Source organism: Equus asinus, chromosome 1 (assembly GCF_041296235.1).
Source record: "Equus asinus isolate D_3611 breed Donkey chromosome 1, EquAss-T2T_v2, whole genome shotgun sequence".
Taxonomy (NCBI): Eukaryota; Metazoa; Chordata; class Mammalia; order Perissodactyla; family Equidae; genus Equus; species Equus asinus.
In genome coordinates, this window is record NC_091790.1 from 177,371,069 (window position 1) to 177,397,639 (window position 26,571).

Sequence of the window (26,571 nt, forward strand, 5' to 3'; positions counted from 1 at the left end):
TATACCTATTTTCATTATAAGATTTTTTTATATTACATATGTTTCCTACATAAAAAAATAAATATTTTCAATTAGTACATGACAAATAAAGGGCAAACTTTTACCGCTAATCCTGATATATGGATGCAACATTGTATCAGAGTATGCCTCCTATTTACCTGGAGCCCACTTTCTGGTCTACCCAACCCTTTAGAACACAGCCTTGAAGTCCTCAGAAATATGGATCTCCTTAGTAATATGGCACTTTCTATTCCAAGTCTTTCTAGTGGAGTCATTGTTCAATTCACCTTACAAATGTTAAATTTTCATCAAAGTTAAAAATTGGAATTTATCACATCAATTGATCAAACATTTTTCAATTCAATTCACAAACCTACAGTATTTCTTAGAATGTTTTATACTCACATAATACAAATTTTTGGTGGTGTCAAATTTATTCAAATATAACAATTCTCTAATATTCAGTTTTGTCCTCTTATAACACCACTTTATTTTTTAAGCATTATGATTTAATAATGACAACAGTTTTACTCATTATGCACAAATATGTCTCACTTTTTTACAACCAGATTAGAACTGTATTCTAAGTAATAGGATTGTGCTGCCTGCCATGAAGTGTAACAGACTTTGGATCTACCCTTGACGATGTTCAGGTAGTAAGGGCACAATTAAGTAATAAAAAATAATGTAGTGAAGTTGCTTTCTCAAAGTTGAGAGGCTACAGCTTGAGAAACCCATGTAAACCCAGGGGTTCCCATATATTATTTCACTACTCAGATGAAAAGACAGTCGGGACATTGTTCCGTCTTTGGCTTTGGTGCCAGGAGTCTGTATTATCTCATGAGAGTGATGAGAAACCTAATACAGTTTGGGGAATCTAGTCATTTTGCCTCAAAAGCTGTTTCAACGCTCCGTGGTGTCTGAAAGACAGTACTTGATTCTGAAGAGCAAAGTAACTAGAATGGGTTATTTCAGTGTCTGGTCATTGCTCAGGTTACTGAACACCTGAAAACTCAGTTTCCTACTGTTTGCAGAAAGCTACTGCTTTCCGACAACTTCCCACAGTCATTCTGGTGATTCAAAGGCTGTGTATATAAAAAGGATAAAAACAGATGAGAGAAGCTTATTTTAAACTTTTAGAGCTCATGAAGAGAGCCACTTTGAAAGCCATGTTAGTAAATGATACTCAGCAAAATGGAAGCTTCTGAATATAGTTGTTCTTTTTAGAATACTCAATAATCCTCTTACAGATTATTCAACTCTATCTTTGGCTCACTGAGAGTGTACTCAAAACCCTACCAGGAAAGTGAAAGTAGCTGTTAAAAAAATCACTTAAGTTATGCAGAGAGTTTGGTTAATAATTTAGTCGGATAACTAGGTGCCTCAGAAGGCTGAGTTCCTAGAAATTTTGTATTGAGGAAAGGGAGAGAAATCAGAAGGGCTTCATGCCAAGACAAATTGCTAATTTAGTCTCCTATTCCTCACAACATACTCCTTAATTCACAGACTTCGCTATCAATTGCCACAAAGGCACTAATGAATACCAATAGCAAGTGTGTAGAAGGAAATAACAGAGTGTTGGCAAGCCTCTTAGAGTTCCCTGGATTTAGATTTGACGTGCATCTTTCTACTCGTGATTTTGGAACACAGAAGCAGAGGCTACAGCACCCAACTTTACAGGCTAAGAATCAGGAACCCCGTGATGGTTGGCACTGCTCCAAATCCTTCCCTGTCTCCAGTTCTGGGTGGGCCTGAGTGATGCTGAGTAGAGATAGAGTCTTTCTTGAGAAGGAAGAAATACTGGATTTTATTTTCCATTCTAGGCCAGGTGAATTTATTGGAAATTATACTGAAGGAATTTTGTGCAGAGAAGCCAAAGTGAGTTTAAATACAGAAGACCCGGCAGACACTATGAAAGGATTTAGGAGAGCACTGGGGAGCTGCTTCAGGGGGACCGGCCATGCCTTCCCACAGAAATACCCCCAGGGGCCATGGTGGTACCTGTGATGTCTGCATCGTGGATCCAGACTAGTCAACTTTCAGTGATATAAAATAGTGTTCTAGGTCAAAACTTTCAAAAACAAACCAATAAGCTGTTTTCCTCTCCATTAGTTATTTTGTGTCAAGGATAATGCATGGCAATTTTTGCTTCCTGCATCTTGGTTGCTTCACAAACACATCATTTGTGGTGGGGTGGGGTTGGGAGATGGTGTGGTGGAAAAGCGAGGGAGAGAATAATAACCCTCGCAGTACTTTTGTTTACATACATGGCCAGTGTTCCCACTGATTAGCATCTTCTGTTATCTGAGCATCCTAGGTCCACAGCTCCCTTTGTTAACACTCACTTCTCTTTTCTTTTGATGAGGAAGATTCACCCTGACCTAACATCTGTGCCAATCTTCCTCTATTTTTTTAGTATGTGGGCTGGTTGCTGCTGCTGCTAACAGCAGGCTGCTAACAGAGCCGTGTAGGTCCACACCCAGGAACCAAACCTGGGCCACCAAAGTGGAGTGCACTGAGCTTAAGCCCTAGGCCACTGGGGTTGGCCCAACACTCACTTCTTATAGAGACAACATTTGGTTTTCTCTGCTGGCAGCTATCTGAAGGATTCATTTACCTTCCTAGTCCTGGTTTTCAATTTTCCCTGAAGCTCTGATAACTGAAAAAGTGAAATGATCTTCAAATTACAACTTACATCAACTTCATGGGCCATTTGAAAGTAAAAACACACAAATCTTTTGCTGCACCTTCCTGAGGCATGGTAATCTTAAACTTGAATCATGCTTTCCCTTCTTATTTTATAGGCAGGGGATTCTTACTCATTTTACAAGTAGCCTGCTCATTCCCTTAATCCCATAATATTCCCTGGAATTTTACCTGCTTTGACTTCTAATTCCTTTAATCTGATGTTAGCGTTTCTTGGTACCTATTCCTGTCTTCCACTCTGCTGAGTGCCAGAGCAACCAGGGACACAGAAAACTGGCCAGTCCTTCCTCTTACATAATTAATGAGGCTTAGGTCTGAAGAGGAAGCCACATAATTTTCCCCTTTCTGAAAGGGTGTTATTGTAAACGTAAACCATCAGACAATCAGAGTAAGGTTGTACTGAAATAATACCAGTGTCTCTTGACAATCCAGGGAAAATATCTGTCAAGCCCCATAGGCTTGAAACTTGAAGACTGTGTATTTCACTTCTCAGTCATTTCATGTAGAAATATCCTTATGTAAACTGTCATAAAAAGCTGTCAAAACTATGGGACCTAAACATGTCATGATCTTCCGTTTGAGAATAGTAAGCAAAAGGCCCAGGAAGTAAATTGAAAATCTTCCTGAGACATTCCAGCCCATTGGGCTTTACGATGATGGCATACACCCCCTTTGGAGGTGGTGAGTCTCCCATGTCAGGAGTTATTCAAGTGCGCTCTGGGGTGTTGAAGACATCAAGTAAGGCTGGCATTATTACATTAGTTTCCTAGGGCTGCTGTAACAAAGCACCACAAACTTGGCGGCTTAAAACAACAAGACTTTATTCTCTCACAGTTCTGAAGGCCGAAATATGCAGTCAGAGGTGTTCGTAGGGCCATGTTCCTTAAGAGGCTCTGGATTGAATCCTTCCTTGCTTCTTCCTAGCTTCCGGTGGTGGCTGTCAATCCTTGGCATTCCTTGGCTTGCAGCTGCATGGCTCCAGTCTCTGCCTGTCATCACATGCCGTTCTCCCCGTGTGTCTGTGTTTCTGTCTCATCTCTTCTTATAAGGACCAGACGTATTGGATTAGGACCCACCCTAATTCATTATAACCTCATCTTAACTCGATTCCGTCTGCAAAGACCCTATTTCCAAATAAGGTCACAGTCATAGGTACTGAGGGTTGGGATTCCAACATGTCTTTTTGGGGAGCACAATTCAACTCATAAGAGTTATATTACTACTAACATCCCTGTGAACACTAAGAGTTCATAATTCTTACAGTAGGATAAAGTGGTTTCACATGCTGGAAATGAATACTTGAGTAGGATATCCCTAATTACTGTATTTCCTTCAGAGGAAGTGTGCTAGAAGGTATCAAAGAATGAGGGCTCTGCTCCCAGGTCTCCGACTACAGACAAGTCTCTAAAATTATTAAGTGTTTGGTTTGTAGTAGTGAAGTAACTTCTCTTTAGAGGTACTTCTTGTGTCATAGAAAGTAATTAGGTTTCTGACAAAAAGGCCTGTAACAGAAAATAATTTATTCATTCAGCAAACGTTAACTGAGTGCATACTCTGCAGGTGTTGCATTAGATGCTAGGGATGTAAAGATAAATAAGATATTTTTTCCCTTGATCTAATTGGAGAAAAAACCCTGCAAGTTAAAGATTACTGTGTAATATAAGATGTGCTAAAATAGATTATGCAAAGAGCTGTGGAACCACAGGGACTAAATTTGTTAGTAAGGGAAGGGGTCTTGAAGGGTCGTATTTGAGCTGGGACATATATGATTTCCTGTGGCAGAGAAGCCAGGAAACGGTGTTCAAGGCAGAGAGAACAGCAGATGCTAGGCACAGATCTACTAAAGATCAGGTAATGTGACTGGATCAGAGGACGAATGGAGGAAACAACCGAGGAAAAGTCAGAAAAGTGCAGTCAAATCATAAATGTCTTAGGAATTCCTGTCTAAAGAATTTGGAGTTGATTTCATAGATCTTGGAAAGCTTCAAAAATATTTGAAACCAAAGAAAGCCAAGGTCATATCTGTGTTTTGGGAAGAAAACCATGGCAGTATGGAGGATGAAGCAGAGTCCAGGATCAGGAGACCATTTAGGAGGTTCCAGCAGTTGTCCAGGTAGGACACGAAGAAGGTCTGAATTCAAACACTGGCAGTGGTTGTGGAGAGCAGTGCATGGCTTCAGTGTAGTCGGATGGTAGAAATGCAAGGACTGGATGGCAAGTTGGAAGTGGAGTGACAGGGGAGGGAGAGGATGAAGGGTTCCCAGCAATCTAGATTTATGCCCTTCATCATCGTGAAAGAGTTAGAGAATGAAGAAGGTCTAGCATTTTGATTATGGCAAGAAAACGAGTTCATTCAAAGAGAGTAGGTGGGAAAACGAGAATAAGATGTCAAAGGGAGACCAAATATAAACCCCAGCTCAAGTGAAAACCAGTAAAGGAAGGACTTAGAAATACGTATCAGATTAGAGCCAAGTTATAGTATAATCACGATCAAAGTACTTCTAGCAGATCCTCCGCACTTTCTCTCTCTCTCTCTCTCTGTGTCTCACTTGCGGGAAGAGTAGAACAAAATGTATTCTACACACCAGTTCAAAAGCACTTGCATTCCAGCCAGATGTCCAGTCATTTCCTTTCATTGTTTAGGTTCTGCCCCTGGTGTCGTGTATGTATACTTAAAATAGAGTTCCTTCAGCATCTAAAGGTTTAGAGATGGTAAATTAGACACTCAAGGAAGTAGTTTTCAGCAACTTTACACAAATAATGCATTAAATGATCCCTTAGTGATCTGAGATGTGTCTTCCAAAATGTTCAGGTTTCATTCTGGATTGAAGCAAGATGGAAAAAGCTTCGCGTAACTGTATTATTACATTGCCTCAGATCAGTGAATTTTCGTTTTTAGAACGTAAGTGCCTTAAAAGGGGAAAGTATGCCTCTTTTTCACTAGCTATCCCTGTAACAAGTGGTTAGATGAAGACTTTTTCAGTTTCTATTCCAGCTCAAGGTCCAAAGGCTGACAAACAAAATGCCCAGGACTTCCACTTTCAAAAGTGAGGTGTTAGACAATTTATGCAGTGCGGACTGAGAGATTGCGAGACTTCCTGTGGCTCCTACAGGAATCTGAAGAGTGTGCTGTGTATTCTCCTCCTCCTGCTCCACTCCCACTCCTCATGGAACCAGGACATCAGAGGTCTCCAGAGTGAGGAGGAAGTACAAAAGTTTCTGATGAGTGAAATAGTGAGCTTTGAACATCCACCTCGCTCACATGAACGCTGCTAGATAAAATGGTGCCCTTCCCTGACTCTCCTCTCACTCAGTGCCTGGCTTTGGAGGAATGAGTAATCCAGCCAGGAACTGGAGAAGAAACAGAGCCAGGAAAAGACAAGATGCCCATCAAGTCCCTTTCTTCCACCTAGGGCGTCTAAGCCCAGCACAGGCTCAAACTGAGGAAGAAGAGAAATTCTCAACTGAATAAGATTTGGGATATTTGACCAACACATTGAGCTTTTCTGATTATGGAATAATTAGACCACAATGGTTATTTAGTGCCAAAAAAAGGACTACCATTTATTCTAAGAATGCTGGGACATTGTCCTAGGTTTCCTCTAGGAACATAGAGATCTGGTCAATAGAGCGGATTTGTATGGATTTGGAAAAAAGAATATACATGGTTTCTAAAAGAATATATACAATAAATTAGGTAGAAAAATACAAAGACTAAAAGACTAAAGTAGAGGCAGAATACAGAATAGGATATTGAGTCTAGGGGAGAGTTAGGGCACTAAAATGCACACCATAATGTCTTGCATAATTACTAAAGCAGGGTTGCAAATTTGATTCTGATTTTTTGACAGTCAAAGCAGAAAAAGAAATACAATTACTTACAAGATTCATTGACCAGTTGCTCAGAAACAGAAATCTTTTTCTTTTTTTTTGAGTAAGATTAGCCCTGAGCTAATGTCTGTCGCCAATCCTCCTCTTTTTTGCTGAGGAAGACTGACCCTGAGCTAACACCACCCCCACCTTCCTCCACTTTATATGTGGGACATCTACCACAGCATGGCTTGTCAAGTGCTGAGTAGGTTTGCACCCGGGATCCGAAACAGTGAATACTGGGCCGCCAAAGTGGAACGTGTGAACTTAACTGCTGCGCTACTGGGCCACCCCCAGAAACATTCTTTTCTGAACCTTAAATGTAGGGGAAAATTTTTTCCTTGCTATCTTTGCTGAATGGGACATAGTGACATTTCTGTACTAGGGATGACTTAAAGAAAATAAGTATATTATAGAAAATATATATAAAATATCTAATTTCTTAAAGTTATGTATATATAATACGTTATACACTATGTATAGTATGTATTATAAATATATAAAATATATAATATAAATTATAAATTATATATGAATATATAATATGTAAGTACATACTATTATATATATATATAGGACACACACAATTGTCTGGCATTCATCTGCCTACCACTCTTAGCTTTTTAGCATAATTGCAATCCAGGAAGTTATTTTTTAAGATTTTTCTCAGGCATGAGCAGCAGTGAAAATGCTAAGAAAAGCAAAGACATGGAGGTTTCAGAAGATGTGATGTGATTAATGTGTTGTTGTCAAAGCCAAGAAGCATGGAAGAAATGGCCTATGACGGAAGATACAAGAGACAAGGCAGAAAAGAGAAAAAGGAAAGGGAAGGAAATGAAGATAAGAAAAGATCAATGATGTCTTCCTTTTCTGGATATCAGGGCTTTTATTTACATTAAAGAAAAGAATGGGATGATCTCTGGACTTGCTTCCATGAATAACAATGTTGAATGTTTGAGGACAGTGATTGTTTTAAAGAAGTGTTGTATTTGTTTTAATCCGATATGATAAGACTAGCAGACACGGAGATGACTGTCATAAAGAAAGAATTTTTTATGCTCACAGATCCCTAGAAACATGAGGTGTGGCATTCCCTGCAGGCTTGAGGATAGGGGTTCCAGGTTGGTTTGCATTTGGGCTAGTGTATGCTATCTTTAGGAACTGCCTAGCTCTGGGAGAGGCAGTTCTTTCCAGTGTCAGCAAAGCCCTGAGATGTCAAAACATCAGGATAAAGACATACTTACACAGTGATGAAATGTCATGGAGAAGATTAAGAACAGCCACATACATAGCAAGAAACTTTCTGACTTTGAAAAACAGAAAGGGAAGAGATAAACTAATTCAAGCATGGCAACCACCTGGGGACCTTTAGTACAGAGTCTTAGTACAATGTCTGGCTAATCGCCCCTAAAATAGAACATTTAAATTTGTGTTTAGTTAACAAAATTTAAGGTCTAACTCTTGGGCTGGCGTTATGTTAGATAAGGGGGGATACAGACCTAAAAGACAATTTCTTCATGGAGCTCCCAGTTAAATGGGTAAAACGGCCATATGAACAACTCCTATACAAACTAGTAAGTGCTGTTATAACTGGAAAACTAGACCACCTCCCACCTTCATCCCATCACTGACCACTCTGAACAGACACTAGAGAGTCATTTACCACGGTAAGCAATAAACTCAGCTTATTCTTATTAACCAGTTGTGTTGGTGATATTTTAGGAACTGGTATTCAGCAATTTGTTTTCTTTTTTATTTTTTTATTTCTAGTTTTTGCATTGCTGCCTTATAATCCTTTCTCCAGAAAGCGTCATCAAAGCCAAGTAATGCTGGGGGTGGCCCAGTGGCGTAGTGGTTAAGTTCGCATGCTCTGCTTCGGCAGCCTGGGGCTCGCAGGCTCAGATCTCAGGTGTGGATGTACACCACTTGTCAAACCATGCTGTGGTGGCATCCCACATGGAAAACAGAGGAAGACTGGCACAGATGTTAGCTTAGCGACAATCTTCCACAAGCAAATAGAGGAAGATTGGCAACAGATGTTAACTCAGGGCCAATCCAAGTAATGCTTTCTGACCATTTTCTGTGCACTGAGGCAACGTGGGGTGGAGCAGGGACAGCATGTGTGGGATAATAAAATAACCCTAAATTAAACTAATTCAGCAGAAGCAAGAGTTTGGAAGAAGAGTGACCACTGACAAAGAGCAAATTTTAGTCAGGTGCCTCTGAGCCCTCTTCTCGACTAGGCCTCGTCTTTGGGCTGCCTTCAGCAAAGAATCCAACTAAGTCAGTTTGATGAGAATCCTCCCGTTCTTGATATCTGATCACCCTGAATATTTAGTCAAATTCCTCATTCCCCACCCTTGATGTGTAAGTCCTTCCCAAAATCCTGTTGGTTTAGCAAGAATCCCCCTACCCTTGATGTTTCCTCTTAGTAATTTTCCATCCACTGACCTCCTAGCTCTGATAGTTGACTATTGATCCCTACCTGTCTTTGCTGTATTTGGACTTTAGCTTGATCTCTCACCCCTATTGCAATGGAGTTGACCTCTTTTGCAGAAGTCTTGACTAAAATCTTCCTTACCATTTAAACAAGTATCAGAATAATTTTTTCTTTAACATCACAAAAAAGCCTACCAAGATATCACCCAACTGTTGTTGGGAACATTAGACTTTCCACAAGTTGTGGAATAAGGAATGACTAAATCTCATCTAGGACTAGGGAGAACCCAGCTGGTACCTGGAGACCAGGAGGCTCTCCTGAAAGCACATGGGAAAGGTACCAAGCCAGGACCAAGCAAGGCTTCCGCAAGGGGGAGATCTTTATATGGCATCTCAGGGATCAATAGGAGTTAGCCTGGGTTCAGGGGGAGGGGACAGCAAAGGCTGTTCCAATGTATTTCGATCAGTGAAAAGAGTTAGTTACAAATGCTACTGCATGAAATCGAAATTCCACTGGTGGAAGGCAACGGGGAGGATCACAAGAAAAAAAATTTTTTTGCTCTTAAAAGAAAAAAAGTGGAAACATGGATTGTTGGTTTGAAATGAATTTTAGATATAACCTGGTGTAATTCCCACATCTTACATTAGTTGAGGCCAGAAAGCAAGCTGACTAAATGGTAGAGTCAGAGCTATAGCAAAATCTATCTCAAAATCAGTTCTCTCCCCCGCACTCACTACCTTCCTATTAGTCGTTCTACACAGTTTCAGGTGAATTATTCTCTCATAAATGAACAAGATTGAGTTCTTTAAAGATAGGGCCACCCACAACTAGAAGGACCTGCAACTAATAATATACAACTATGTACGGGGAGGGGGGTGGTTTGGGGAGATAAAGCAGAAAAACAAAAAAAATAGATAGGGCCTGACTCATAGTTTTTAAATGAACGACAATGCCTAGCACTGTGCTGAGCTCATAAAGGATTTCAACAAAAATGCAGTAAATTTTCAATCCTGCCAGCTACTTGCAGTAACTCTGGTAGATCCAGAATAAATGACAAATTCTCTGCAGTGGATATTGGTAGAATATTCTTTCCTGTTTCTGGCAACATCCCTCAATGCTCTAAGAAGAAAGAAAAATGGATTGAGATAAGGGACAAATGATATTGTCACTCAGAATATATGAAATCAAAAGGAAAAAGAAACTGAAACTTGTAGAGTGCAGATTGCTATTTTAGAGTTTCTAGAGTCATCTGCTCAACTCATTTGACTTCTAAGAAAACTACCATATATAGTTCTTGCAGAAGAGTGGCATTTTTGTAGGAGGACCACCTGACTCTCTTTCCTTTTTCTCCTTACCTATATAATCTAGTTACCTATATAATCTAGTTGCCTACCATAACCCAGGTCAATCACTGAAGATATGAATAGAGGCAATCAGATAATTGCTCTTGAAAATCTGAACTAAAAGATAAATGAAGTAGTCTGCCAAGTATTAGCAGAGGCAGAAGCAAAAGGGTACACTGAAGGAAAAAAGATATCATAAGAAAGAGTTGGTAGTGGGGTGAGTCAAAACCACGTGCAAGCAGCAGTTAAAAGGAGTGAGATCATAACTAAGTAGAGGAAGCATGTTGGTAGAGAGAGGAGAATGGGGCTGGAGTCCAGGGAGATGCAGAGATGACACTGTGGACAGAGCCCATGCACTGTCCACGGGAAGACAGGCACAGCCCGTTTTGCAAGTTGCCTTCATTCTGATGACTCTTCAGGGAACTTCCATTCACGCAAAACTTTACAATAATTCCTTTTACATAAACTAGCTCGAATCAGACTCTTTTTTCGCAACAAATAAATTTGGCTGAGACAGCACTAAGGAAGCCCTCCACAGGGCCTTTGAAGACCTTGTCTCTAAAAGAGACCCTAACAAAATTTTGAGTTAGTTATAATTACCACCAACTTAGAATATGGAGATAAAACCAAGTTAAATTTGTTTGAATTCACAGAGCTACTGAGTGTCAGAGCTGGAAATCAAACTGAGGAGTGTCTGGCTCCAAAGTGCCAAAGCTCTTTTTACCATTTTTATTTTTAAAAATAAGGTAGAAAAACACTCTTAGACATTGAACTTAAAAGGATCTTTTTGAATACTGTGTCTTCTCAGACAAGGGAAACAAAAGAAAAAGTTAACAAGTGAGACTTCATCAGAGTAAAGAGCTTTTGCAAGGCAAAAAAGAACTAGGATCAAAATAAAAAGACAATCCACCAACTGGGAGAAAATATTTGCAAATCATATAACCGACAAGGGGTTAATCTCCATAATATATAGGGAACTCACACAACTGAACAACCAAAAAACAAACAGCCCGATTAAAAAAGGGGCAGAGGATATGAACAGCCATTTTTCCAAAGAAGATATACAAATGGCCTAAACACAGGAAAAGGTGTTCAACATCACTAGTCACCAGGGAAATGCAAGTCAAAACTACACCTTATGCCTGTTAAAATGGCTATAATCACTAAGACTAAAAACAACAAATGTCAGAGAGGGTGTGGAGAAAAGGGAACCCTCATACACTGCTGGTGGGAATGCAAGCTGGTGCAGCCACTGTGGAAAACAGTATGGAGATTCCTCAAAAAACTAAAAATAGAACTACCATATGACCCTGCTATCCCACTACTGGGTATCTACCCAAACAACTTGAAATCAACAATCCAAAGTAACATATGCACCCCTATGTTCATTGCAGCACTATTCATAATAGCCGAGATGTGGAAACAATCCAAGTGACCATCAACTGATGATTAGATAAAGAAGATGTGGTATGTATATACAATGGAATGCTACTCAGCCAGAAAAAAGACAAAATCATCCCATTTGCAACAACATGGATGGACCTTGAGGGAATTATGCTGAGTGAAATAAGACAGACTGAGAAAGACAAACACCATATGGTTTCGCTCATATGTGGAGCATAAACAAACACATGGACAAAGAAAACAGTTCAGTGGCTACCAGGGTAAGAAGGCTGGGGGTTGGGCACAGGGGCTGAAGGGGAGCACTTAGGTGGTAACAGACAGGAAATAACGTGCAATTGAAATTCCACCATGATGTAAACTATTATGAACTCAATTTTAAAAAAGATACAAAATAAAAATGAAATAAATTTAAAAAATCTCTTCGCTCAAAATTGTTAAATACCACTGTGTTCCACATATGCTAAAGTAGTACATTTAGGTAGAGTTTTAATAGATAGGGATCTAAGTTAAAAAAGAAAAGAAAAAAGAAAAAAAGGCAGTGTCCTCAGCTTTGATCCCAAACTACTTTATTATTATTTTTTAATTTTTTTGTGAGAAAGATTGGTCCTGAGCTAACATCTGTTGTCAATCTGCCTCTTTTAACTTGAGGAAGATTGTCTCTGAGCTAACATCTATGCCAGTCTTCCTCTATTTTATGTAGGACGCTGACACAGTGTGGTTTGATGAGCGGTGCTAGGTCTGCTCCCAGGATGGGAACCTGCGAACCCTGGGCTGCCAAAGTGGAGCATGTGATGTTAACCACTAGACCACCAGGCTGGTGCCCAAAACTACTTTAAAAAGTAAAATACTTCAATAAGAAAAATGTGTTTAACTGACTCATGTTTTTTGAAATGAGGTTTTGACTTTGCAAAATACATCCATAATTTTAGAGATCTGTATAGTGCATAGAAAGCAATTTGTAAGCCATGATTTACAGGACAACTTTAGAAGAGATCATAACTGATCATAGTCTATCATTTGAATGCTGATGAAACCTGTCAATTATTTTTTTTAAGGATTGGCACCTGAGCTAACATCTGTTGCCAATATTTTTTTTTTCCCTTCTTCTTCTCCCCAAAGCCCCCTAGCACATAATTGTATATTCTAGTTGTAGGTCCTTCTGGCTTCGCTATGTGGGATGCCACCTCAGCATGGATTGATGAGCGATGCCACATCCACTCCCAGGATCTGAATTGGCTAAACCCTGGGCCGCCAAAGCAGAGTGTGGGAACTTAGCCACTCGGCACTGGGCCAGCCCCCAAACCTATCAGTTTTGATAGAATGTGTCAACCTCCTGCCTCGGCAGCGGCAGTGAATCAAATGAATTAAGTTGTAGGAGAATGTGGACTTAGAATTCAGTCTAGAAATGGACCCTTACTACACGATTTTCTATCTGTGTAGGACGCTGAGAAAGTTCCTTTAACTTCTGATTTGGAGTTTCTCATCTAAAAAAATAGTCATGATAATAGAGCAGAACCTATTTCAAAAGATTTTTGTGAGAGCTAAATTAGAGAGCGACTAATTGATCCGTCGGTGACAGACGGGCAATCAACACTTGGTAACTACTAGTTTCTTTATTTTCTCCGTTAAAGATATAAAAGCCGTTGATGAGGAAATTTAGACACACTGGAGCTTTTCAGTATGACACACTTTGTTGATTACAGAAGTAAACTCTCTCATGTTTGAAAGGTCAAAGAAACTTTTGTGGTGGTTTCTGTATGCAACAGAGAACCCTTTCATAGCCATGACCTTAAAGGAAGCACGCCATTTCTAAATAACATAGAATTCAAGCCAGTAAAGAAAGGTCAGTGTCAAATAAATAGTTTTCAGTTAACTTCCTTATTGCTAAATCTCTTCTAAAATGACAGGAAATGAAGAAGGGAGGTTAAATCCACAAAGAAAAATAGAGGAGATGAGAGAAGGAGAAGAGAAAGCAGTGAACAAGATGTTAACACTTTTCCGGAAGATAGTAAGAAGAGAGAGGAGTGGCTGCTGATAGAGACAAAAGAAAGCTGCCCCTTTCAGGCCACACAGGAAGAGTGCTAACAGGAAGCAAGACCCAGAAAATCCCAGAATTTGAGGCACCAGGCCTTGGTATGGGACTGGGGAGAGAAGTTGCCGAAAGCAGAGGGACTGGGTGAGAGTCTGCATACAGAGCTGGGACAGCCGTGGGGCTCCTCCTGCTCTTCCCAGGGCCCGGCAATTACCTTTACATCTATCCTTCCTCCCAGAAGGAGGAGGGTGGCTTAGGGTCTGGAGAAATTGGAACTGAAAGACTCCTTGTTGAGGAAAACAGAGAACCCTAAAAACAAGGGAATAAAGTGAGAGTCATCAAATGGATTTGAAAGCCCCTAGCTCCTCCACTACTCTCCCATAACTCCAGGAGCCAGGCATAACTCTCCCAGGTGGGAGCAGAAACGACTGACATCCTGAGGGCAGATTCCTTCAGTTTCTGACATTGTGAGCCACTCAATGAAAAATCCCACTCTTTGCTGATTATACCTGGAAGTCCACTAATTAATTGGCTTTGCTTTGTACACAGAATTTTCAGTCAAATATTTAAACTGCTTTAAATTTAATAAGAATGGATAACCAAGAATTAGACATTCAAGAGAAGTATAAAAAAGACCAAAACCAGAAAACAGGGGAGAAATAAAAGGAATGTAGAGAAAGCAGAGACCGCATAGGTTGTAGAAGACAACTTCAAAAAAAACCCTGTAATTTATGGCCTCAGAGATGTAGGATGTGATAGCACATCGTGGAGCAAGAATAAGAAGGCAGAAAAGAGGAACAGCAGAGAACTGAAAGAGTAATTGGACAGTAAAATTAAGATAATGGAATAAAAATTTTCAATTGGAGTTTAAAGATGAAGGGTAAATTTGAGAAAATTACATAGGAATTAGAATAAAAATAATGAATGAAAGAAAATGAGGGAAACAATGCAAAAGATGCAGTATCTGACTAATAGAAGTGAAAGGAAGTGATGAGAGAAAATGGAAATGAATAGACTATCCGTAAAAACATGTAAGAAAATTTCCCAGAACTTAATAAAATACATGCATTTTCATATTGAAAGTGTCTGTTGAAAGCTCCACGTGATAAACTTAAAAGGAACCACAATAAGAAAATGATTGCAAAATTTCAGGACACTTGGGCAAAGAATGTGAAGTGAAAGATTCCCAAGGGGGAAAATAATTGATTGTATGCAAAAGATTAAGCAATAGAATGACATCAGATTCTCTGAAAGCCAGATGACAGTGAAGCAATGCCTTTCAGATTCTGAGAGAAATGATACTCAGCCTAGCAATTTTTAGCCAAACTATCAATCAAGTATGAAGGTAGAATAAAGTCATTTTCATGCAATGAAAGCTCACATTAAATTCACTTCTATTGTCCGCTTTCTTAAAATGCTACTGAAATATGTGCTTTTTCAACAGAGATAGAAAAATTGAAAAAAAAAAGGGGACCTAGGATCCAGAAAACAGGATACTCAACTCAGAAAAGACAGGCAGAGCAGTGGGATAATAGGTTTGGAGTAGAGCTTGCAGGTCCACAGTCCTGAATAGAACAAGAGAGAGGTTTCAGGGGGAAAACACAGCTGGCACGTGAAGTGATGGATTACTGACCTTATAAAGCATCCCTTGAAACTAGTCAGTAATATGGGAACAGAAAAATTAAGCAAACGGAATAAAAAAAGACAAGTGTTAACTTCAGAAAAAAAACAAATGTCTTGGAAATGGGGAAACTTATTCATGAATATTACTTGAAGTATATTTACATGGTCACAATTGTGTGAATAGTGTCATTATTTATTTGGCTCTATGTTTTATATAATTTACAGTCCTGTTCATTCATTCAACAAACCGTTGTTGAGCATTTGCTATATGAAGGTACTAAACTAGGAGTAGGGAATAAGACGTGAAAAAGAGATGGTCCCTCCCTTCCTGCCTCTAGGGAGCTCAGCATCTAAAAGGAGAGGCAGACATTGTCAAAAAGAAAGTTTTTTCATAAGGATAATAAGGGTGAGTTGCAGTGTTAGGCAAAGAGAAGAGACTGTCTGGCGGGGCCAACAGCAGCTGTCACTATAGTAGAATACTCTATCTGATGCTTGTAATGATGACCTTGAGCTTCTAAGAAAAAAATTATTGGGAATTTTGCCATTTACCAAAGCAGGAAAAGATACATTATCCACTAGAAATAGTCAAAATAAAAAGATATTAAGACATCAGTACTCTTAGGAAGATGGCTGATCACAAATATCCTGAGGATAGCCATTAGTGAAATCAGCTGGTCAGTTGTAACCTGCGGCCAGGGTTGCAGAATGAGAGATTGTTGAGCTCGCCAACAAAAGCTGGGATGGTAGGACGAGAACCTGGAGAAGCAGGTGTTGGGAACGACCCTAGGGGGTGCCTGAAAAGAACAGTAGAAATCTTCCGTCCTGTGGCAAGGAGAAAAATTCTTCCTGTAATACACCTCTCAGTTTATAGTTTGTACTTTGAGTTTTCTGCACGCTACGGTATACTTAGACTAACTGTGTTTACAGAGCCAGGGAAAGGTTAACAATAAAACTTAAGACAAAATGGGTAAAATAGTGAAATGGATTTGTGGAAGAATGCTCCTGAATACACTACCAAGGGTCAGGAATGAAATATTATTCCACGTTCTGATGAAAGGAGTGAAATGTACTTAGAGAGCATATGTTTACCGCCATTCTCACCCTTGAGAACTTGTTATGATGAGGGTAAAAGATTTTTCAAGAACATATAAAACCCCAAAAGCAAATAATTTATGTGAGAGGAGATGATAGGAATGAAATATGGGAAGTTGGCAAACAGTCAACGTCAGTGGTACATGACTTAGCAGATCTAAGAATGCTGAGCGCTATGTCGGCAGAGGGGAAACTAATTGGCCATGGTAGCCTCCCAGTGCTCCAGAAGAGGGATGAGGGGGTGAAAAGAAGAGGGTTGGCTGAAAGTCAGTTTCCGAAGTGGTGAGTTCCCCAAATTTCCTCAGCTATACACAGCTAGAGGAATGAATCTTTCCCTCTGGAGGTTGATTTCCTGGAGAGAGTAAAACAGAGACACAGTTGAGGATGAGAATACCATATGGAACACAGGGAGATTAAGTGAAAGTTTACATCCTGGATAGTGAGACTCCCAGCTCTCTTCCCCACCCTGATTCTCAGATCAATGGCAGCAAGGCTGCCACCTTCTAGCTAGAAGATAGAAGATCCTTTTTTCCGGTGAATTTGTCCAGCCCAAGTAGAAAGAAACTGATATAAGATGACTCCTTACATTGAGGTCCACTGTCAACAAGTCCCACTCATGGGAGCAGAGTGTCTGATCGGCTTCTCAGTGTTCCTCTCTTAAATTTTTTTTTTTTAAAGATTGGCACCTGACAACCGTTGCCAATCTTATTATTATTTTTTCTTCTCCCCAAAGCCCCCCAGTACATAGTTGTATATTCTAGTTAAGAGTGCCTCTGGTTGTGCTATGTGGGACGGCACCTCAGCATGGCCTGATGAGCAGTGCCATGTCTGCACCTGGGATCCGAACCAGTGAAACCCAGGGCCGCCAAAGTGGAGCATGGAAACTTAACCACTGGGCTACAGAGCCAGCCCCCTCCCTTAAATTTGGACAGTCAGGCAGCGATCAACAGCTATCTGAGAAAACAGGTGGAGGTATTAACCTTCCACAAGAGGGGGACACATCTACAGAAACTGTTGTGAACGAGAATAGGATTTGTCCAGAAGAAAATCATGGAGGAAAATAAATGGAGGAAGCAAAAAGGTGAAGGAATTTAGCCTCAGTTGTCTCTGTGAAGTGGGAAGTAAAATCATTTGAAGAGGGCAGAAGATAACAGTACTAGAATGGGTGCTTGGGAGTGTCGGATTGTGGGCTACCATAAACGTTGGAACAGGCAATTGGTAAAGACAAAGGGAGCTCTAATGACCCAGTAGAGGACTTAGCTGAGCTTTTTTTTTTTTTTTTTTTTGCTGAGGACGATTTTCCCTGAGCTAACATCTTTTGCCAATCTTCTTCTTTTTTTGTCGCTTGAGGAATATTAGCCCTGAGGTAACATCTGTGCCTATCTCCTCTATTTTGTATGTGAGTCGCCACCACAGCTTGGCTGACAAGTAGTGTAGGTCTGCACCTGGGATCCATGAACCTGGGCCTCCAAAGCAGAGCACACCAAACTCAACCACTAAGCCATGGGGCTGGTCCTTACCCATGAGCTTTGAATGTGGAAGTTCTTTAATCTGCCCTAGTCTGTGATTTTCCTACAAAGTATAGTAGGTAAGGAAATGCATAGACTAACGTCTGAGTGGGATGTGTCAGCAGAGATGTGGCAGAAGGCCAAGTAGGCAAGGGAGTTGAAAGAACTGATGAGAGATTGATGAGATTAGAGCCAGAGTAACAGAGTGAGTCAAGTGACAGGCAAGAAAGGGAAGGTGAGGGTGATTGGTAGGTTGAAGAAACACAGGGGAATGGTCAGGAACTCCAACAAGGTTAGTAAGTTGCAGGGCTCTGAGAGTGGGGTACTCTAGTGTAAGTCTCCTGAGTGATGGCAGAATGGTTTCCTGTCTCCTGTTACCCAGGAATGAAGACCCATTTCAAATCCCTTTTCTTTCACATACATCCCGTGCTTGCCTCAATTCAAAATTCCTTTTTCCCCCTAATTTACTTGAGTTTTACAGTTTGTATTACATAAATAGCATCTCATTATGTCCTCTCCTTGAAGTGTCCTGTGGTGCATTTCATTTATCATTTAAAATGTTTATTCACATATAACTCAAATCATTTTCCTTCCCTTTATTTATCACCTCCTGAGTATTTTAGGGATGGGGGTCAGTAGTCTTATTTTACTCCTGAGTTTATTTGATCATAGCATTTTATTTGATTTTTCATTGCCACTTTGTCTCATCAAATCTGACAAAGCAGTCTAGGACAGTTGCTGGCACAAAGCAGGACCTATTTGAGGTCACCCGCCTATGTGATATGTGAATATAGCTACCCTCCTGGGGATAGAGTAGATGTGGCAGGCTGGAAATAGCCCTCCAAAGTCCATCTCCTCATTCCTGGAAGCCTGGATTGTTACTTTATGGGGCATTAGTTTGCCAGGGCTTCTCAAGCGCTTTCTGAGGGAGCGCAGACCTGCTGACGCCTTGACTTTGGCCAAGTGAAACTGATTGCGGACTTCTGGCCTCCAGAACTGTGAGAGCATAAATTTCTGTCATTTTAAGCCACCCAGTTTGTGGAAATTTAATATAGCAGCTACAGGAAACTAATATAGTAGGTAGTTATTAAAGTTGTCCTTTCTCTTTCTCTCACAACCTCGCTCTCTCTCTCATGTGTTCTGTCTTTCCAGTGCACGTATACATACAATTGCAAACGCGTAGACAACATTAATTCTCTCCTCTTGAGCAAATGTGCATTCTCACAAATGGTTCAGTTTAAACCAGTAAGAGAGGAGAGAGAAATAAAAAATGTTTTCTTTACTAGTATATATTTATACATACTATGTATATCCCAAAACACCACCATTAAATGGTGGAATTAATTCCCTAAGTTATTACACACAACAGTACTAATTCTATTCATGCATCCTTCCTCTTCCCTCTCAAATTATGCAAACTTAGGCTTGCTGAATAAGAAAGAGCTCCATTTCTGAGTCACAAAAAATAACTCTTAAAGTCTATTTAAAATTTTTTTAAAAATTATTTTCTACTTAGGGAAAAGTTGCAGTAATAGTATAGCCTTCTCATATACCCTTCCAGCAGCTTCCCCTGATGCCAACGTCTTACATAGAACTGTAATACAATGATTGAAACCAGTGAATTATCCTTGATACAATCTATTAACTAACCCACAGATCTTATTTAGATTCCACCAGTTTTCCCATTAATATCTGCATATGTAACACAAACAACTTCTCAGAGGGCAAAAGTACACTGTAATTTGTCTCTCACTTAACATCTATTTTGGGAAGCCTACCTGTTTGGATCACAAGAGCAGAATAAAGACACCAATGCCATTAGTTTGGCAAATATGTTAATTAAACATAAAATCTGCATAGAGAAAATTAATGTCTTGGAGTACTTGGCATGAAATTCCAAACTTGTAAACTAATAGGAAATTCAATAATACTATTTATAAAAATAGCGTTATAGCAGGAATACATCATTTGTCCCCCACCCCAATGTGACTATCTCACAAAGAAAGTTAAAGCCGTCCCAGTGGAACGACCTCAATTTCTCTCTAACAAAGATGCAAATACACCAGTATCCTCACCACCTACAGCCGATCCCTTCTCCCCTGAACTGTGGATGCTGTCCCCATTTGCCTTCTCAAAACCTTTCAATATCAATTTGTTTTTTTCTATCTTGAATATTTAGCCTTTCCTTTTCAACGTAATGCTTCCCATGACTTAACACAAGTTCACATCTCTCCACTTGTATAAAACAAACAAATAACAAACAAAATCCCCTTAAAACCACACCTCAAATCCAACTAAAGCCTCCTCTCCACCCTCCCCCTCGTAGCTAAACTTGTCTGAGTTTTCTATATTTGTGGTCTTGTTTTCTCATCTCAATTCCAACTTGGCTTTTGTCCCCTCATTTGAAGGACACAGATTTCCCCAAAGTCATCAGCTGCTTCCACACTGTTGAATTCTTCAGTTATTTCTTCATCTGTACTGCCCTTAGGAATCTCAAGAGCAGACGTCATTCTTCCTCAGTATTACACTTTCTCGCTTTCTTTTGACTTTGGTGACTAGACAGTCTCTTGCTTTTCTTTTTTCTTTTTCTTTTTCTTTTTTTTTTTTTGAGGAAGATTAGCCCTGAGCTAACATCCGCCACCAATCCTCCTCTTTTTGCTGAGGAAGACTGGCCCTGAGCTAACATGCGTACCCATCTTCCTCTGCTTTATATGTGGGACGCCCACCACAGCATGTGTGCCAGTAGTGCCATGTGTGCACCCGGGATCCAAACTGGTGAACCCCGGGCTGCTGAGAAGCGGAATGTGCACACTTAACTGCTGCATCACTGGGCTGGCCCCTCCTGCTTTTCTTCCTACCCCTCTAGCTGCTCTTTTGCTAGGACCTTGTCAGGCTAATCCTTTTCTATCCAATCCATCATATGATGGACATCATCAGGATTTGGCTGTAGGCCCCTTCTTCTCTTACTCTGTGTTCTCTCCCTAGAGGAGCTCACCTCATCTTCGGTTACCACATGTATACCAGTGATTCCCAAATTTATATATCTAGTCCAGACCTCTCCTCTGAGTTACAGACTGATAGACTTAACTACCTTCTTGGCACTTCCTATTGGGCATCTTTAAAGGCCCTTAAATTTTCTGCGCCCCTGACAGAAGTCATGATTTCCCCTCTTGCCTAATCACTCCTAAACCTGGTTCATCTCTAGTGTTTTCTATCTTAGGGGATTACATTGCTATTCAATCGGTTATGCAAGTGTTGACTCCCCCTCTATTATCTTTTGATATTTAAACTATCAACCTCTTATAGACCGTTCAACAATTTCTTAATTTCTTAAGTCTCTCAATTTTCCTCAATCTCTACTGAAACTGTTGCAGTCCGATGGTTTCCTCTTCATGGTTTGCCTACCAACGCATCTAAATACATCTCCTCCTGTAGGCTCCTCCTCATTCTCCAAACACCTGGCATTACAGTCACCCTTGTCATGATTTTCTCTCTACTTGGAACGGTTTTGCTCCCCTCTTAACTAATTAACTCCTACCTATTCTTCAAATATCAGCTCAAGTGGCACATCCTTAGGGGAAATTGTAACACTCGAGGTTTGTATTTATAAGCAACAGAAGCTTTTCTGGTTCCAAAGCAGAAAAAAGAGCATATTAAAAAGATATTTGTAATATACAGATGGAATGGTTGTGCAGACTGGAGAACCAAGCTCCAGCATTGAGGAATAATGTGCCAACTACACCTCAGAAACTGGTCTGGGGGAGGAAACTTCTACCACTGTCATGGGACACTGTGTGGTAGAGTTTGTAATGCTGCCATTTCTACACTGGGTATTTATCTGAAGGCAAACACAACTGAGACGGAAGAGAAGTAGAAAGAGAGAGAGAGAGAAAGAGAGGAAGCTGAGGAAGCATCCTGGCCACAAAGGAAGCTGGGGAAGCAAGTATCTGACAATTTCAGCGTCTATAGTGGGAGGTGTTTTCTTGCTCCCACCAGGGCTTATAATGTAGGACATTCTCTAAACATTTGAAGGAAGCTCAGATATTGGGTAGTGAAAAAGAAATATACATCTCCACTGTAAAAGATTTCTCTCCTCTTCTTGATAAGTTAAATTTCTTTGCTGATTCTCATTGCAGCATGTATTTCTTAACAGCACTTGTAACAGTTGGAATTTTACACTTATAAAACGTGGTCTCAATTTGTCATGTGCTGGTTATCTATTTCCTTTAGTAACCTGACAGCTTCCTAAGAGAGCCTGTGTCCTTTTTGCTCACCTGTGTATCCCCAACATTTAATACATTAAGTGATCAAAAAATATTTCCTGAAAAATTTAACCTTCAAAATTTTATTTCTATCAAAATAGATTAAATAAGCATACAAATTGCTATTTGGTAGATTTATTTTGTGCTTCTCTTTCTCCTTCTAAACCCAGATGAGAGAGAACACCCTAGTGCTGTCGTTTTGTGGAAGGAAGAAAAGTTATTTGTTTGCAGGTAGCCTTTATAAGAACAGCCACTGGATGAATTCTAAAATGCCTATCACATTGAGCCAGGACATAACAAAGGTTTCTTCAGTTCTTAAAGTAAATATGGTAGTAACTTGAGCATTAAGAGACTTCAATACAAAACTACATTGTACTCCTGGCACATTCCTTTTGGATTCTCGGCTCAAAAGCATTTTTGGCTTCATTCATTCTGCCCTGAGGGTGTAACTACTACACTCCCTGTTAATATTGTCAGAGGCAGGCGCACAGAGAAGGAAGTCCTGCCAAATTGGCCCGGTGAGGTTAAGGCATTTCCAAAAAAGAAATGTTCACATCAAGAGAGCTTTTTGTTGTTATTTTTATTTTATTTTATTTCTTGTGAGGAAGATTGGCCCTGAGCTAACATCTGTGCCAATCTTCCTCTATTTTATGTGGGATGCTGCCACAGCATGGCTTGATGCTAGGTCTGCGCCCAGGATCCAAACCTACGACACCCGGGCCACTGAAGTGGAGTGCATGAACTTAACCGCTATACCACCAGGTCGGCCCATGTTGTTAATTTTTAGTGGCCATATACCATTTAGACTCTTGGGGCTGTTTCTGAATTTGTATTTAGGCTTAAATGTAAATAATCCTAGAGAGATAAAAATTTGGTAAGATAAAAATTCAGGAGACATGAGTTTAGTATAAAGTTTTCTATGGACATATGCTCTTATCAGTTTACTAGGGCTGCCGTAACAAAGCACCACAAGCTCAGTGGGCTAAACAACAGCAATTTATTGTCTCATGGTTGTGGAGCCCAGACGGGGAGATGAAGGAGTTGGTAGGGTTGCATCCTTCTGAGGGCTGTGCCTCCCTTCTAGCTTCTGACAGCCTCAGGCATTTGTTGCTAGTAGATGGCATTCTCTCTGTATTTTCACATTGTCTTTCCTCTGTGCTGTCTGTCTCTATGTCCAGATTTCCCCTTTTTATAAGGACACCAATCATATTGGGTAAGGCCCCCCTAATGATCTCATTTTGACTTGATTGCCTCTGTCAAGGCCCTATCACTCAATAAAGCTACATCTGAGGTATTGGGGGTTAGAACTCCAATATATCTTTCTTGAGGAGGGACAGCGTTCAACCCATAACATCCTCTAATCTGGGAAACCCCAGGAGCAGACAGACTATATGCAATGCAGGCTGCATGACAAGCCGGTTCACGTAAGCAAAGGCACTGGCCAGTGGCTGACTGACTAAGAAGAGGACCACAGACAGGATAAGCTCAGCTGCCAACAGCTGCACTCTCAGATAAAGAGCAGATTGCACCTGGAAAAGGGACCTGGCCTCCCCGTAGGCCTTCTCAGTCTCGTTCCTGCCCCCAGATAGAAGCACCAAGAACTTACTGATTTTTGCAAACAAAGATCAGACCAGTGCTTTGATCTTGTAAAATTTTCAAGATCAAATTAATTATTAGTTAAGGAATTAAATAAAATGGAAGTGGTTAAATGAAATCCTGTACAATTTAGTTATTTCCTTACAGAAGGAAATATCATTATCACAGCCCCAGCCACCTTTACTGCATAGGCCCTGTCAGGGAGGAAATTTTAGACTAATTTGTGGGATTCTTCAACAAATGTTTGTCTGCCCCACTAGAGTGTTACCTCTCTGTGGGCAAGGTTTGCATTTTCGCCGTTGTTTTGTTCTGGTTTAGATTCCCAGAATTGATCACAGGTGTCAGCACATAGTATGGTCTCAATAAATAATTGTTTATTATGAGTGAATCATCAAGGTAGCATTTGAATAGATTCATTTATTATTTAGTCAAATACTGCATTATTTATTCATCTAATCTTTCATAACTAATAATACTTATTGTTCTACAACTGTGGCTTGAGAGATGCAAGAGAGGTTACAATGATTAAAAAGTAACGTTTTGTCTCAAAGAGCTTAGGATTTATAAGGAGAACCAAAATATTAAAAAATCAAGTGGTACAGATACTGTATGCAGTGGTAATATATAAGACCAGTGAGAGAGGAATAAAAGTACTATAGACATCCAGAAGGTGAGAGAGACTATTATATTCTGAGAGAGCAGAGAAAGTTTATGAAGGAAATATTTGAGACAAGTCTTAATAGATGAATAAGATTTTGAGAAATAAAAATGATAGTAAAGGGAAAATAGGGAGAGAAAGGACCAAAAGTGATACTTTTAGTATAGCAAGTAGGTGTATTGCCAGAAAAACAAAACAAAAACAGAGAGTTGTTGACAAAATTAAAAGTTGGATTGGGACCCTCATTTGCCAGACTGAAGCGTATGTATAACTTGCATGATTGGTAAAGATTTTTCAACAGGGCAATGCTGGGATTAGAGAGTTTCCTTGGGAAGACTGCTGGGTAGCAGTGGGTGGTATGGGTTGAAATGGAAGAAGTGAAGTGAGAAAGATCCTTTAGGGAGCTGCTATGTTAGTCTAGGCCGGTGGTGGCCAAACAGGGGTGGATCCAGTTTTTGTGGGACCTGCACCTTAGACAATTTGGACACTTTAAGAAAAGTAATACAAAACCATGTATTAAAGTAAGTACTTATTTAAGGAAAAAGAATCATAAAAATTACATATTTTAAAGAGCTAATTAATACCATAAACATGAAAAATCCGGAAAAGTATCATAAGTTTTTTACATTAAGAATCTGATACACATTTATAGTATTTTATTTTCTTACATTTTTTGACTGCAAGCTCCTTGATTGCCTCTTCCTAACAACAATATTGTAACATAACTTTCTATAGAGAGAACAGAAAGGCGATTTCCTTTTTTCTATGGTATGACTAATCACAGTTTAAAAAAGTTGTTGATAATTTAGAAAAGCTTTTTCCAATTTTGCAAGTGGCTACTGATAAAGTCACACTGAGGTGGATTCTGATATGATCGGATACATAAAACATGCCTTTACTCAGAGACCTACGGGCTGTTGTTTTATACACAGGAAATCTAATAATTCTCCTTTATAAATTAGCCATCAGAAAAAAATAGTGCATTTATAATTGTATACACTGCATTATGGAATATATTCTTGACAAGGCAGAACTTCTTTTGATGAGGCATTGATGAGAACCGAATCTTCTACTTCTAAATGTACACATCTAGTGATTGAAAAAATTTCCCCACACCAGCTTCTGGCTCTATACCTCTCAAATCTTGTCTCTTACCCCCTAATTCTGACAGTGCTGGAAGCATGAGATCACTTTCATATCAAGATATGACCTCTGCTTTGTGTCACAAGGCTGACTGAGTCAGCATAGTAAGCGACTGGTGTATTCCCGGAAACCATTCCTATACCTGAGTAACTGGCAATAAACTTGCCACAAAAGGAAGTGACTATGGACCACTTAACAGACCATGCTAAACCCACCCTAAGTGTGTCTCCAACTCATTTTCCCCTCATCTGATAATTCCAATGCCTCTTGACAAAAGAGGTGGTTGCTGCTCCGGGACATGTGATTGGAAGGGATGTTGAAATGGAAATGGATAGTAGTCTTAAACAATTGCAGTTAAAAATATCTTTTTTTTTTTTTTTAGGAAGATTAGCCCTGAGCTAACTTACGGCCAATCCTCCTCTTTTTGTTGAGGAAGACTGGCCCTGAGCTAACATCCATGCCCATATTCCTCTACTTTATATGTGGGACGCCTACCACAGCATGGCTTTTGCCAAGCAGTGGCATGTCTGCACCCAGGATCCTACCCGGTGAGCCCCAGGTTGCCGAAGCAGAACATGTGCACTTAGAACATGCACACTTAACTGCTGCGCCACCGGGCCGGCCCCTAAAATATCTTATTTTTGCAAAGTTTATGAAAATACATGACCCACTGACCATATTGCTAGGGCCCTAGGGCAGGCACATTCTAAGATGGCTCCAATGATCCCCATCGCGTGGTATTCATACCCCTGTGAAATCCCCTTTCCTGAGTGTAGCCTGGCCTAGTGATTTGCTTCTAACAATGTGACAGAGATAATGGGATTAAGTTATGTAAGATAGTCACTATCATCTTGCTAGCTGACTTTCTCCCTTGCTGGCTTTTATAACGCAAGT

General features: G+C 40.0%; 1 long non-coding RNA gene across 13 annotated transcripts in view; it reads left to right on the forward strand.

Moving 5' to 3' along the window:
- LOC123287560 (uncharacterized) overlaps positions 1-26,571 on the forward strand; it is a 121,031-nt gene that overhangs the window by 38,769 nt on the left and 55,691 nt on the right. For 7 of the 13 annotated variants that reach the window (XR_011504141.1, XR_011504145.1, XR_011504140.1 and 4 more), the window contains exon 2: positions 11,754-12,023. The exons of 2 other annotated variants lie outside the window; for them this stretch is intronic. This is a non-coding gene — a long non-coding RNA (uncharacterized lncRNA). Of the gene's footprint in view, positions 1-7,238; positions 8,244-11,753; positions 12,024-26,571 lie in introns of those variants that run through there. 4 more of the 13 variants (XR_011504154.1, XR_011504148.1, XR_011504168.1 and 1 more) reach the window with 2 other exon arrangements.